Consider the following 14977-nt stretch of genomic DNA (forward strand, 5'->3'; position numbering starts at 1 on the left):
ACCCTCCTTTCAGAGAACTGCCATAAACATTAAAATTAACATTTTTCATTTACAGTGGAGTCAACCATGTGATGCATAATGTGGTCCCAATATTCAAGATAGTCTTCATCATTGGTGATAGGGCAGAGTCTTAGGGTGGCAGCTATGGGACATTATAAGGTCGGTTCTGAGAAGCAACTTCATTGCAACTGCTGTGATCACTCTTGGTCTCCCAGCTCCCAGCAGTTTGTTGCACAGAAGGTGTGTATGCCCGTTGCCTCCCAAACCCCCAGAGCTTCCTGAAGTCACTTGTGTTTTGCTGTTCTTCCTGCCTTGTCAGCAGCCAGCAAAACCCAGGGGTGGGGTGGAAGCTGCAGTGTTACATGGTGGGATGGGTATTGCTGATTCGTCCTAGAGGCAGTTGTGTCCAGAGTCTCACAGTCCTGGTTATAAAAGGAAAAGGTACCTTCTCTCCTCCTCTTCCCTCTCCTCCTTCAAGTGCTGTCTGACCAATGCATGCAGTTGTTCCTGCAATCCACAGCTCTGCATGGTAGTGTAGGATGGGTAGCCAGGATGTCCCAAGAGGAAGAGAAGTCTCTGCAAAATTGATAGGGAGAAATATCTATGCCCTTCCAGAATAAAGATGACACCTATTCTTTGCTTCCTGGAGTGGTTTGGGGCATCTTACTTCAGTGTCTAGATGCAGCAAGTTGTAGAATAAGGAAACAGCCTGACCAGAAACTGATGCAAGTAAAACGTCCTTTTCCTCCATTCCCAACCACTGCTCACAACTAGCGCTATTGCTGTCCTTTCCCTCATCTCAGGCAAATGTATGGCTTCAGTCCTTCCATGGGAGTAATTGTGGGTCCCTGCTGAAAGGAGAGACTATTTCTTGCATACCCTTGCTGCTTGTTTTTCCCTCAGTTTTCTCCTCAGAAGAGGAAAAAAGCCACCTCCAGCCTCCGCAGTACCAGTGTGTAGCTGAGCACGCTCTGCACATCTCCTTGCAGCAGTATGAGCCAGTCTGAGGGGGAAAGGTAAAGCATACTGGGCAACCCAAGCCAGAGGTGATGCTGTATGCGACTAGCAGCACTCATAGTGGAAGCCAGCCTGTTCCCTGGGGCTGTGGAGCAATGAGGAGGAGAAAGAAAAAGCCCAGAAACAATCATTACCATGAGGTGCAGAAAGGTGCAGGTGTTCAGCACTGATGAGGTGGTGCAGGGATGCCTTGGACAGGTAAATGCACACACTGTTACTTGTGTGATCTATTGCTGTGCCTAAACGGACCCGTAGGTGTTAACTCCAGAAGCATTTGGGACGGGCTATCCAACCCTTGTACTGCCCTGATGCATGCCTTTCCTCAGGTGGACAATGTGTCCTTAAATCCCCCCCTTTAGACTCAAGATGTTGTCTGACTCCCACCTTCCCTGGCAGAAATCTCTCTGGATTTTCCTGTGGGCTCTGTTCCAGAGCAGGGAGCACCAGAGCTGCACCACTCTGCCCGGGTCATCATGGGGAGACCCCACAGCCCAGGGCTTGGTCCCCAGGGTACCATGCTGGAGAGTTGGTTTCTTGTAGCTGCTATCATCTTGGACACCAGTACACTACCACTCCAGTGTTGTGGACCATGCCAGTTAGTGGCTGTTACTGAGTTCCCATGTGTCTTCACCAAGCACAATTTAGTTGGGTTTTTTTTTGGCCATGCATGTTTGTGACTGTTGCTTTCAAAGTGACACTATGCATTAGGACATTAAAGAGCAGCTCCTGCCAGAGTTTTGATTTTGTGTCATCCAACCTCCTAACTCATGTGAAAGCTGTCTTAGTTTTCACTTGGATTTGACCCTGGTGTGAAAAGCATCTTTTCCATGGACACAGTGGAGCTCTCTAGATCCTTTGCTCTTATGAGTATTAATTCCCACCTCAAATACTGAATTAATCTCTCTTTGCCTTGTAGGGAGGCTGTTGAAGATGTTAAATAAAAATGAATGTACACCAAGCTTTGTTATGTCTTGTCTGTAGTGGAAGTGTGTTAATTAATTGTTAATTTGCAGACAACAAAAGGGCTCATGTACCAATGTTTTCCAAAAAACGTATGAGGAAGAAAAGTTTAACATGCTAATACAGAATGGAGGCCAATTTATAGGTGAGTTTTGTATGAATAATTTAATTCAGAGGAATAAATAGCATTAAATGGCAAAGTCTCTGAAGAACTTAAGCTTCACCTTGAGCTTGCTTTAGTGACAAACTTTCAGCCTATCTGATCAGGGAATGACAGAGATTTGGGGGTCGGGGGGATGCAATAGTATTGAAAAAACTGTACAGTCTCATAAGATTTCATCTACTAACTGGTCTTAGACAAAGCTATTGTTTGAGTCAAGGGGGGGTGAAAGAAGTTATTACCAAATGTTTGGCTTCTGCAAATGAGAAGGAAAATGACATTGATTTGCATGCATCTGTGGACATAGACATCAGGTCCCTGGATTGTCATCTTGAAAATCTGGTACGGTTTGCATTTGTGATTTAAAAGGGGAGGGCAGTACTTAAAGCCTTTAAAGCATGCACACAGAAGTGTAATTGTTTTAGCTGCGCTGTTGTTCTACGGTTCTAGTGAAAGTAATTTAACTTCTTTGTATGCTCAACTTCCAATTTCATAGCCCCTAACTGCACTTAAAAATTCATTTTTTGAAAATTTAACCCAGACTTTTGTAAAGAAGAGCCTCTCCATAGTCATCTTCAGCAACCTAAGGGATTCAGATGATCTCAATAGGAGAATCTAGATTGTACTTTGCCTCATTAACCACATTTTGAAAATCACCAGCCTGCTTTGCCAGGAATTAAGTTACATGATTTAAAATTAACATAAGAGTTTAGCATAATTGAAGTGGGACTGTGATATCTGACTTATGGGATTATAACGGATAAAGGCATAATTTGCAGCATAAAAGATAACCTCTATTTTTAAAAGTAAATTTTAAAAGGTCAAAGTGTGAGGTTGGGTTGTAACTTGCTTGTATTTTGTAAGACTGCTAGGCAAAAGCAAAAACTGAAGGTCATCCACTATAAATAGTGTAAAATCCCACCTCCACAACTGTGCACAGATGTTTGTTTTACTCAGAAAATTATACTGAATGTATGCAGAAGAGGAATAAAAATACACTCCACAACATTCAGTGCAATTACACTTATACTAGAGATCAGCTGCAGCATGCAGAGCCTCTTTTAAGGGGCTTCATTACAGTAAATGCTTTTCAGTTATGAACATTTCTTCATTTGAAGATCTCTAAGCACTTTTCTAATGCAGTTTGGTTGTCAGGGCAAGTCAAATGTGCTGTAAAGGCATTGCAGTGAGTCCGTGGGCTGGAGCAGGCTGGCTCATTTTTCTCTTCCAAACACCGGTCATGCTTCCCTCCTGAAACAAAAACTTGATTTTTCAAAACTAATGTTACATATTTGCCTTTCTTCTAAAATGAACCAATATTAAATAAATTTAAATTATTTAATAATAAAGTAAAAGTATTTGTAATAAATAAAATAATAAATTTAACTGCATAGGTGTGCATTCTCAAATTCTGATATATTTGTCAACATAAAGCAGATTTGGTTTTCCAGGTAGCATTTGGCTTGCAAAGCTCAGACACAGCCATTACATCCACCTCTTCTAAAACTGCTGGTAAACTGTTGCTTGCTGCAAGTCAGAGGTGTGCAGCCACAGTGCAATCAAACATGGCACATACTCTTGAAATGTCCTCTGATATAACTCCCCCAAAAGGCCAAATTTATTGGAGCTACTCCTGCCTCGGGCTGTTCTGTCTTGGTGATGTGTCATTGGAGATCACCACTTTAATTTTGAATGTAGTTTAAATTTAAATGAAAATTACAATATGATGCTTTGCAAAAGTCTGAGAGGAAAATATTTTACTAGAGCTTTGTATTGTATATGTAGGTTACATATAAAAGTCTTTGTTGTATGTGCCTTCAGGCTAACAATACATCAGATAAGTCTTTTTAACTGTAATGTTAATACCAGTTTATCAGCTTTATAACCGGCTGTGATGCTTTCAAAACTAAATGGATTTGGCCTCGGAACCTAATGTCCGAAATCAGACCATAAATTATTATACTTCATAAAAAATACAGATGCGCCTGTATCAACCAATTCATTTACATTTCAGAGGGCAGGGCAGGGACACAACACATCATGGGGCATCACTAACTGGCTCAACAAAGGGAATCTGTCCATAACCCCAGATACCTGGGACTGATTTGCCTTCTCAAATGTCTATATATGGGTGGGTAGAGGAAGCGATCATATTATTTAGTTTAATGAGAATGTCTTAGATTAAATTTGGTATTCATAAAAATATCTACTTCGGGGGAGAACTGTTGAGCTCTTGGAGCTGTAGCTAATTGCAGTGAATCCCACAGGTTTCTTGTATGTTAGATGTAGCTCTGCTTGTGGCTGGAGTTACAGACTTGGACATCAGAGACCTGGATCTTCCTACAAGTTGCGTAACTTCATGGACTCGTTGGACAAATATGAATCACTGTTTCCTCGCTAGTAAAGTGGTCCTGTAAATGGAAGGTAAGCTATGCACTTTCTCCTAAAATCATCAAACTATGTGGATAAATAGCTGTGGTTAGAAATTGGGTATTAGTATGGAATTTAAGTAATAGGATGTTCATGGCCTTTCTTTATGTTTCACTTCCAACGGCATGGAAGAAGCTGGAGACTTCCCAGATTTGTTCCAGCCGAGAAGTGCATCATTCAGCCTGTTCAGGGTAGTTGGCAGCCTTAAGAATGCAAGCTCTGTTTCAAGACACTGTGCATCTGTCAGGCCTGCCCAGGCACCGCTTCAGCATAAAACCAGTGCCAGGTTGTCTGACCAGGGGAAAGTAAGTGCCCCTCCGGTTCCTTTTGTACAGAGGAGAGCAGAGACAGGATGAGAATCTTGCTGTCTCATTTTATTCTGAGCCCAAATAAAGAGAAGCTATTTTATTTTGGTCCAGTAGCCCTAAATAAAGTGATGCTCAACTAAAGAGTTCTGCAGAAGCAGTGGATCCCATCCATGTATGCAAAGTCCTTTCTTCTCCCAGACACCAGGGCTGCATAAGCCAGGACCCAGGACCATGTTCCCCAACCCTTCCTGAGGTCCTGTCAACCCTTATGACAGTCCACAGTTTACCTAGCTGCTAGAGACTCTCAGGGTTTCACTAAACCTACTCACATAGCCACTTTTTCTATGGCTTTGTGGAGGAGACTAATATCATGGAGACTGTATTGATACAGACTATGTTGCTTTCTTCTATTTGTCTTCAGAAAGTTATGTGATTAACAACCCTGAGAGAGGGGAAAGAGTCCTTACAAAACAAAAGGGAAAAATCTCAAGGCCACAACCATAACTTTGTTTTTTAGTGTGTGTAATTGTTGCTTCCTTTCCTCTGTCTTCTCACATACAATTTCCTGCCCTCTTTAAGTATGTCAGTGCAAATGGGTGAGACCAATTGCCGGTTTTCTCTCCGCTGTCAAGTGTAAGTCAGCCCCAGTCCAGCACATCTATGTTATCATGACACTGAGGCTGCACTAATAAGCCTGCCTGAGAGTGTGGTACTGTCAGTCACCATCTGTGCACACATATCTGTCTTGTCCTTGTCATGTAGAAATTCCTCCTATCTCAGAGGGTTTTTTTCCTCAAATTCCTTCCAGAAATCACTGTTTCCACAGAACCTCCCAATACTGCTCATTTCTCAAGATTTGCAAATTTGAAGTGTCCCATATAATTTGCATCCAAGAAACAGCATTCTGAGACATAAGGTGTAAGAGTGGAACAGGTTTATCTGGGCATTTCAGCACACAGCGGATTGTAAATAGATGCCAGTAGGATATTAAATGCTAAAAGTTTCATTTTCCCAGGCTAGTTACTTGGGTGTAAAAAATGGATGTAGGCAGACTAGCACCTGCCTGTTAAATTAAGGCATTCTTGATAAAAGCAGACACACACACAGATTTTTAATTTTTAGGAATGATAATGAGTTACGGTTCATCTGAGAAACAGTTTGTGTTCAGAGAGATGAGTTCAACTACATAGCGGTTCTCTCCCTACAGACTTGCACAAGTGCATGTATAAATGCAAGCACATGTTTTATAAATGCATGTGTACACACACTATACATATATATATGTGAGTCTCATAACATTAGCCAAATGTTTCTCAACAATGGTAGTGGGAGCTACTTAGCTTAAGTCCTGCATTTGACTTTAAAGATCTTAAATGTGTATTAAGATATATACTCTATAAAGAAGCAGAGTTCCCATGACTCAGGAGGTACAGACAGAATTTAAGATTAACTCTGTTTTCATCTCTGGATATACCAGAGAATGAATATGGTTGCAAAGGTATCATATGCTGTATAGGCATGTAGACATTTTATTAGCATGTTGCAGAGCCACAACGTTAGTCCAAATGAACCTAAGCTACTTGCAGGGACCTCAAGTTTGCCTCTTGCATAGGTTTTCTTTTTCCTTCTTTAGCTTGCCTGGGACAGGATGCTGCCAGTTCTATCGGTCTGCAGTTTGGGCAGCTGTGCCTGCTTCTGATCATGGATACAGCTACAGGTTTTGGGATGGGTTCCCTGGTGGGGAACTTGGTAGGAGGGAAAGTGGGCAAGGGTGTGCAGCATCTCTGCTTTCAAGGAAGTGAAATGCACTCCAAGCCACAGACATCAGCCATCAATTTTGCAGTGACTTCTGCTATTCTCTTAAAAAAATTTTAAAATAAGAAAAAAAAAAAAAAAGGCAAAACAGAAAAGGGACAGAGGGAAAACCTTTAATGAGAAAGAGAAATGTTAATTGTGCCTGGAGGTGACAGTGCACAATAAGAAATTACTGCTTTGCTATTGTATGTCTGATGAACGCACAGTAAAAGCTCAGCTCCAAGGGAGGATGATGTTTCTCAAAATCCTCATGATCCCTGCAGGTCCTCTTGAATAGCGGGGAAATCACAAACACAAAACCAAAGTTTGACAAAATTGTTCTGTGTCTCAGCCATGCTGCCAACAAATTCTCTTCTCCCATTTCTTCCTGAATCTTTTTGGCTGTTTCCAGCCGAAAGGCTGCAGTGGATCCAGGACATTATACTGCCCCTGCACACAGAAACTCTCCGAATGAAAGTGCTGTTACCAGGAAGAATCTGGCTCACAACTTCTTTTCTGCCTTGCTTTAATTAAAAGTGATGCTAAACCTGAAATTCCCAGCTTAAACTGATACATTGGGCTACTCAATCTGTAAACTGGCAGTTGAAGGAAGCAGGCAAAACTTTTCAGGTGGGCTAAGCAACCACTGCTGCCAGGGACGTCAACAGGAGCTGCAAGGGCCACCTCTGAAAAGTGGGTTGGCCCTAAGGGAGACGCCCTAAGGGAGTCCTAAATCTGGCTGAGAAACTTTATTCTTAGGAAACCATCCCTAACAGCTTTTTAGTATAAAAAGACATCCCTAGCCAGATTTCAACTGGAAGCAGCAGAGGCCAGTTGTCAAACCCATACCTTCCTGAGCAAGCCATGAAGAAGGAGAGGGAATATCTTGGGATATTTTGAGAGATTCTTTTTAGTTTTTTCAGTTTTGCTTTCTGCCTTCCCCCCCAACCCAAACAGCAAGTCATTTTTTAATTTATTGCAATTTACCAGAGGAAAACAAACTCTCCAAATGATATCTTTATAGCTGAAATCTGCTCTCTGCTGCTTTGGTTACAGAACCAGGCACAAGCTGAATGAGAGAAGCTGGGAACTCATTATGTAAAATCTACAGCAAGTGAGCTTTTCTAGTGCTATTATGCCCTGACCTCTTATTTTGGCGCAGTAACAAAACCACTGAGACTGGACAGTTATAGGATTTCCCAGGCTCTTTTTTTTTTTTTTTTTTTTCGTTTTGGCCTCATCACAAAACCCAAGTGAATCAATGGTGTGCTCAAACTTCTGAAATGATCTAAGACTTTCAGTATCTTCTATATGCAAAGAAACAGTGGGGAAAGATGTGTATTTTATTTATTCATTATTTAATCAGGACACACTCCTGTCTAAAAAGTCCTTTCTCTGGATCATGATACAAATCTCTGACACTTTTTTCTAATTGTTTGATATTTGGGGCACACTATGTTCCCTATTGCTTCACATTTGCTTTGTTTTCTGTATGTGGCTTAAATTCTCTCTCTCTTTTTTTTTTTTTTCCCCCCCAATAAATTACACTTGCCTGTAACTGAGGGAATTATTTTCCCGCTACAAGACTCAATCTTTGTTCCATGTCAGCATCCTCACTTGGGTAAAAATAAAAGTAAAAAAAAAAAAAAAAGTATAAATAAAAAAATTAAATTAAAATAGGCTATAATAAAATAGAGGAAAGGGAAAGGGAAAGGGAAAAAGGGAAAGGGAAAAGGGAAAGGGGGAAGGGAAGGGAAGGGAAGGGAAGGGAAGGGAAGGGAAGGGAAGGGAAGGGAAGGGAAGGGAAGGGAAGGGAAGGGAAGGGAAGGGAAGGGAAGGGAGAAAAATTAAAATAAAAGAGAAAAGAAAAGAAAAAAGAAAAGAAAGGAAAATAGAAAAGAAAATAAAAAAGAAAAGAAAAAAGAAAAGAAAAGAAAAGAAAAGAAAAGAAAAGAAAAGAAAAGAAAAGAAAAGAAAAGAAAAGAAAAGAAAAGAAAAGAAAAGAAAAGAAAAGAAAAGAAAAGAAAAGAGAGAAAAAAAGAAAGGAAAAGAGAAAAGAGCAGAGCTTTCTTGGCTGTAGGGTACTAGGACTTTATATTCATTCTATACTTCTTCATGGTTTGGGAAACTTGGAAGTATCTACTATTTCTCAGGTACACTGTCACCTCTTTGAGGCCAGGGTGTCATGTAAGAAATCTTTTCACTGACATGTTGGTTCTGCCATGCTGCTGGTAAGAAAAATGTGCTCATGTCAGGAAAAATGTGCTCAGGACAGTCAAGTAAGCAGAGTGAAAATGAAAATCAGGTGGGTATTGTAGATGTTGAGCTTATACAAAAGGAGACATGTGAAACTCCTCAGAAATTCCCCTTTCTCTGCATGCATTCTTATAAAGGTAGATCTGTTTTTAACAGGGATCAGATTTTTTGGCTTGTGTCCTTGGGGGGTATGATTAGCCATATCTGCCTCCTTTTTAAACACTAATTTAATACAATACCTGTCTTCACAAAAATAGTTCTCTCCACTGTAAACAGCACAAAAAGTCATGAAATCCACTGTAAACAGCAACTTATAGCAGGGCTATCTACAATCTATCCAAAGCGTGGATGCAGAAGCAGTGAAGACTGAGGAGTCTAAAGAGGTAAGCCATGAAGAATGGTCTCAGATGAGTTGCTCTGTATTAGTAAGTCTGCAAACAACTTAAAAAAAAAAAAAATTATTACCTCCAAAGTACTCTGGAATAAACGTCTTTTGATATTGTTTTTAATTATTCACACAGCTTACAGCTTTTTTCCCCTCAGCTGGTTTTGCAAAAGAGCAGTTTACCAGTCTATAAGTGCTCATGGAGGGCAGTTGTGGAGGTCAGATTGGAAAATGTTTCTTAGAAAGAAACACAAGATGTGAAAGTAGCATAAAGCATGAGAGCCCTCTGGCCCTGTGCTTGGTTTCATCCCGTCTTTGCGGATTGCATCTGCCACTCACTCTCCATCCCTGTAGGGTGCCAATAAGTGTGAACACTGATCTAGAGCCCTGGGTCTCAAAAGACTGTTTTGTATGGCTGCATATGTTCCCAGAACATACTCACTGAAGTTCAGTAGCTGAAGACAAAGCATTGTTAACTGATCAGTTCTCATATGTTCACCAGCCAACTGTCCATCCATCCATGCAGTGGCTATAAGCTGGTATCAGTAAAGCTGAAGATGGCTGCAAGAGGTGTTTGTTTCTTTGTATTAATTTCTATTATCTTTGTTGACAACTGAGCCAACAGAAGAAGCTCCAAAGCAGTACAGATCCTGACATAAGAGACAGAATAACCCCAACTGCCATTTCCAAGTTTAAAACCTTTCTCCTAGTCCAGTAAAAATGTGGCACCTGTATCACAAGTTATTAGGCTTCATCTATTTTTTTTCCAAGCTGTAAACACGAAAAACTGTCAGAAATGAAACTAATGTTCTACAAAGGATTTTGAGAAAAACATGCTGTCAGATTTTCTTTAGAAGCTTACGGACAAAAGAGCTTGAACTTGTAAATATTCATAGTCAGACCCTGCTTTTCAGTTAGTTCAATGAAAGATGAAGCTTTGCATAGAAAAAAGATCAACATCTTCACTTCTATGGCCTGAGGTTTTAGCTTTTAGAAAGTATTAACATTGAGAGGGAAGAAAAACTCTGTAATATACACAGTATTAAGAAGACAGTTACTACTGTAATCTACAAAGATAGCCTCAATGATCTGAAGCAAAACTGTCTTTCTCAGAACATGCTGCGTAAGCCCATTCATGGCATATGTTTTGACTAGGTACATAAATCCTAGTTATATGAAGCTATATATGTATTTTATATATTATCGTTTTGCTACATACAGCAGACGGCATGGACAAAGAACAAATTCCTAGCATTGGGCCACATGTCAAATATACTATGCCACTGAGGCTCAGCCTTGCCAAAAAAAAAAAAAAAAAAGAGACAGGACAGATTTCATTTTTAAAACGGCACACTTTGACAGAGGTAGCTCTACGAAGCGATGTGTTTGAGTGTTTCTAGAGGCTTTACAACAACATCAAGTGACATCTGTTTAACACATTACCTCCGTACGTTAGCCATGGAGTGGTAAATGGGTTCAAACCTGTCTGACAGATCTCTGAAAGTACTTAATGGACTAGTCATGGCAGCAGTTGGACGGATCTGAAGGGACCACTGTTAGGCCTCATGTTCTTCAGGGTTTTTCTCAGTGAGTAAATCTGGTAGTAAATATAGAATCACTGCCAGTATAGTTTGAACATTACTTAAATTAGTAGACTGAGAAACACAGCAGACTGGATTGTTCTCTAGCATGATCCCTGTCAGAATGTCTGCAATATTTCATGTCTTGGAGTGAAACAAAACTTATCTACAGAATGAAGGCTATATCCCAAGAAGGTCTGAGGGGTTATTGTGGAGAAGCAAGGAAGAATTCTTCCTCAATGTGATGCTGCAGTAAGAATAGCTAATTCAATTTCTAGGTGTTGGAATGGTTTTTCTTCAGAATAGGCCTGCTAGGAGTCCAATGTTAAAAACATGGTTTTTGAAAGCATGTTGAAAAACTGGTGAATGCACAAACAAGATCTGAAAAACAACATTAGAGCAATTTCTTTAGAGTGAGAGACTTCTTGAGCTCAATCTGCTTAGTTTATCAAAAGGATGATGAAGCAATGACTTGATCACATTATATAAGTATCTTCATGGGGAGACAGTAGAATCTGTCACTTTAATCTGGGGGAGAACAGCATAATAAGAACCACTATATGACAGAAGAATTCATACAAACTCAGTTTAGAGACAGAGACCATTTTGGTGATGAAAATTACTGGTTTGGGGAATAAGCTACCAAGGGAACAGGTGGATTTTCTATCCCATGAGTTTTCTAATCAAGCAAGGATGCTTTCTGTAAAATGCATTTAACCAAATACAAGTTACTGAACTCATGAAATGTGTCATGAGGTAAAGTGTAATGGTCTGCAATATATAAAGTTAACTAGAAAATGTTATGTTGCCATCTAGTCTTAAACTCCATGACTGGATGAAAGACTGAGCTTTGTTTCTGCAGGAAACTGAAGCAGTGGTGAGGAAAGAGGCTGAGCATTTGGAGCTAAGGACCTTAGAAACAGCAGCAGGACTGTAAGGGAGGGCAACTGAGATTGGTCAGGAAAGCATGGCTGGGTGGTAAAGGGTGTATGACAGTGGTATATACAAACTGGAGTACTACATTTTCTGTGGCTAGTAAAACCTGTGAGCATTTAACTGAATTTCAATGTCACACCTAACAAAGTTAGACAAATCTCTTTGTTCCCACTGGCTGAGACTACACAACCTTCAGCACACAGAACACCAGCATGCTGGGCTGTTTTTCCCTCCCAGCACATGCAGAGCGTCCTGCTGCATGTCACTGTCCCCCTCCACAAGACAGCTACTTCTCTCCACCATTTCCAGTTGACTTGGGATTCTTCCCCCAACTCTCCTGTACCCTCCATGAGTGCCCAGGGATGCTTTCCTGCTTCTCCCCTCCAGTTCATCAAATCCTGGCTGCCTCTGTCCCTGAGGCACCTTTTTGCAATCGAAGTTGTGGCAGTTTGTGGCAGGAGGGGAGAAAAAGGAGTTGTTTTTTTCCATATTCCCAGCAAAAGGCCTGTCCATGCCATGTTTAAATTAAACTGTTTCTAAAGATGAAAAGCCTCCAGGTGGTTTCTGTACTACCTAGATCTTAATTTTGCTTTTCCAACTGTAATTGCTGCCTTATTGAGGTGGGGGAGAGAGCAAAGAAAAAGCAGTCAATCCAAATTGTCTCATGAGAGAGGCAAGAGAGCAGGGCTAAAGAAGCTCAGCAGTCATCTAAGTGCACAGCTTCTTGTAAAATCTTTCTGAAAAGCCTGAATGAATCCCCCAAATGAATGGCCATTTTGTCCCTTTCAGTTCTCCTTCTCTAGCATGGAACTCAGTGTGCAGCTTGTGGACAGACAGATTCCACAATAAATAGAGGAGGAGAGTAAAACTAAACCCGCTGGAGCTTGGCCAGCAGCAATGTCAAATCTCTTGACTGATTTCCCAGGGAATTCTTGCTTTAAATGTCAGGAGAACATAGCCCTGCAGCCAAACCTGGACCAGACTGATACTGGGGCATGACAAAATGAATGACCTAAGTAACAAGATTACACCGCAGGAGAATTAAAACTTCAGAAATGTGCAAAGATCACATTTCAGTAAGCGGTGTTTTATGTAAGATCCTTTTAGTAGACAAAGCTTAGCTCAAACTTATAAAACATAAATTGGTGAGGGGAGGGGGCTTTATTAGTGGCAACAGAATGAAATTTTCAATCAGTCAGAAAAGAAATTCTAAGGATTTCTGCAAGCGTCAGTGGTTTCTGAAAGGTTTAAAACCTGCTCTCAAATGCTCTTGTCGACAGGAGCCAAGGAAGGTCAAAGGAATTTAGTCTCCTAGGAGCCCGCACCACTTTGAAAACAGCCTCTAAGTCCCTCCATCACTCAGGCACTTCTGAAAATCCTCCTGGAGCCTCTCCTGCCAGCGGCAGCAAGTGTCCCTTTCACTGTGGTTACCTGCAGCCACTCACACTCATGGGCTGGCAGGAGCCTAAACAGCTTTGGGATTTCTGATCCTCCATCAGCTGTAGCTGAAACTGGCTGGTGCATTCAAGATCTGTTGGAAAGGGCAGGAACACCCAGAGAAAGAGAGGGGAAGAGAGAAAGAGCACACGTTTTTGCTTCATTGCTTTTAGGAACTGAAAGCCTGAAGCGGTGCTGAGGGAGGAGACGAATGAGCTGAGGACCTTAACAGCAACGAAAGGGAGAACAGTTCAGACCCACTGCATACAAACGGAAAAGGACTCATGCACCGAGAGAAAACACACAGTGCTTCTAAATTATGTCCTGGTTTTGGATTTTGGACTTTGTTTTCTCTGCTTCAGTCTTGTTTAACAAACCCCATGGTCTGACAGAGTTGCCCAGGATGGACATACAAGAGACTCACTACAGGAGCAAAGGGACTCTTCCCACACTGCTACTCAGTGAGGTGACAGAATCTAGTGCTGGGAGTTTTTCTGCCTCTCTCCCTCATATTGTTTTAGCTGGAATTAGCTGTTTGCACATTCCTCTCCAACTTTGGCAGCGTGCCCTCTCCTCCATAACAGAACAAACCAAAATCCCAGATCTGGCATGCTTCAACTGTCTGGGAAGTCCTTGTTCGGAACAGGGATGCATCTTACGTGTTGCAGCATCTTCTCACCATGGCTTACGTTCCTACAGAGATCTTTAATTCATGATGCCCTAAAGATCACTGTAAAAACTCAGATTTAATGTTCAGTGAAGGAGAAGCAGAGACCAGGGAGATTCCACTGCACATTTCCCCCCCCCCCCCCTCAGACATGGACTGAGCTTTAACACAATTTTTAAATTTTTCATATATATTCTTTTGTAAGTTATTTCTTTAACTTTGTTGAGCACAGCAGCAGGAGAAATATTTCATCCTTGGGCAGAAGTCCAAAATGAGTTAACCCAGTTTTATAAAGATGAAAATATGTAAGAGAAAAAAAAAAAACAACAAAAAAACAAAAAACAAACAACAACAACAACAAAAAACCACACACACACACCAAAAAAAAACACTAAACAAACAAACAAACAAAACAAAACAAAACCCAACAAAACCTCTATAGTCCCAACTCCCAACACTGACAAATTTATCCCTGGATAAACTGGCACAGCTTTCCTCTGTTTTTCAGTGCCATCTCAAGGGATGTCTTCCTTGCCTTCTGTGCTTTCAACAGAACATAGTCTGTTTGTTTGATCAGAACTGGCACAGTGCAGTTTGCTCCAGGTTTCTGCCTGAAGCATTGCCTTTCTCTGTTTATGTGGCCACAACCTTTGTCTAATCCTCCAGAAGATCTATCGCAGTAAGAATGGTAGCAGTGACAGAAGCTATTAATGTTATTGCTTCTCCACGTGGCAGTCATCGGCTCTGCAGATCTAAAAGAGCAGATATATGCTATCTGCAAGAAAAGGAAAAGCAATTATTGGTTTTGCTATGTGAATTTTCTTTGTGAACAAACAAACGGGCTGCAGGAGCAGAATCTGCAAGGTGCCAAAGAACAAGTGTGTTGTCAGGGCAAAGTTATGAAAGCAAACTCAGCCCTGATTTGAAACTGCCAGCTCCAAATCTGGAAAGAAATTTGAGGTTTGTATGGGTGCCTTTTGTAGCTTTTGGAACAACAGAGGAAAAGATTTGTATGACAGAAGTAGCCGTGCTGTAAAAGGCTGAAAT

This window comes from Athene noctua, chromosome 2, assembly GCF_965140245.1.
Source record: "Athene noctua chromosome 2, bAthNoc1.hap1.1, whole genome shotgun sequence".
In the NCBI taxonomy this organism is placed as follows: Eukaryota; Metazoa; Chordata; class Aves; order Strigiformes; family Strigidae; genus Athene; species Athene noctua.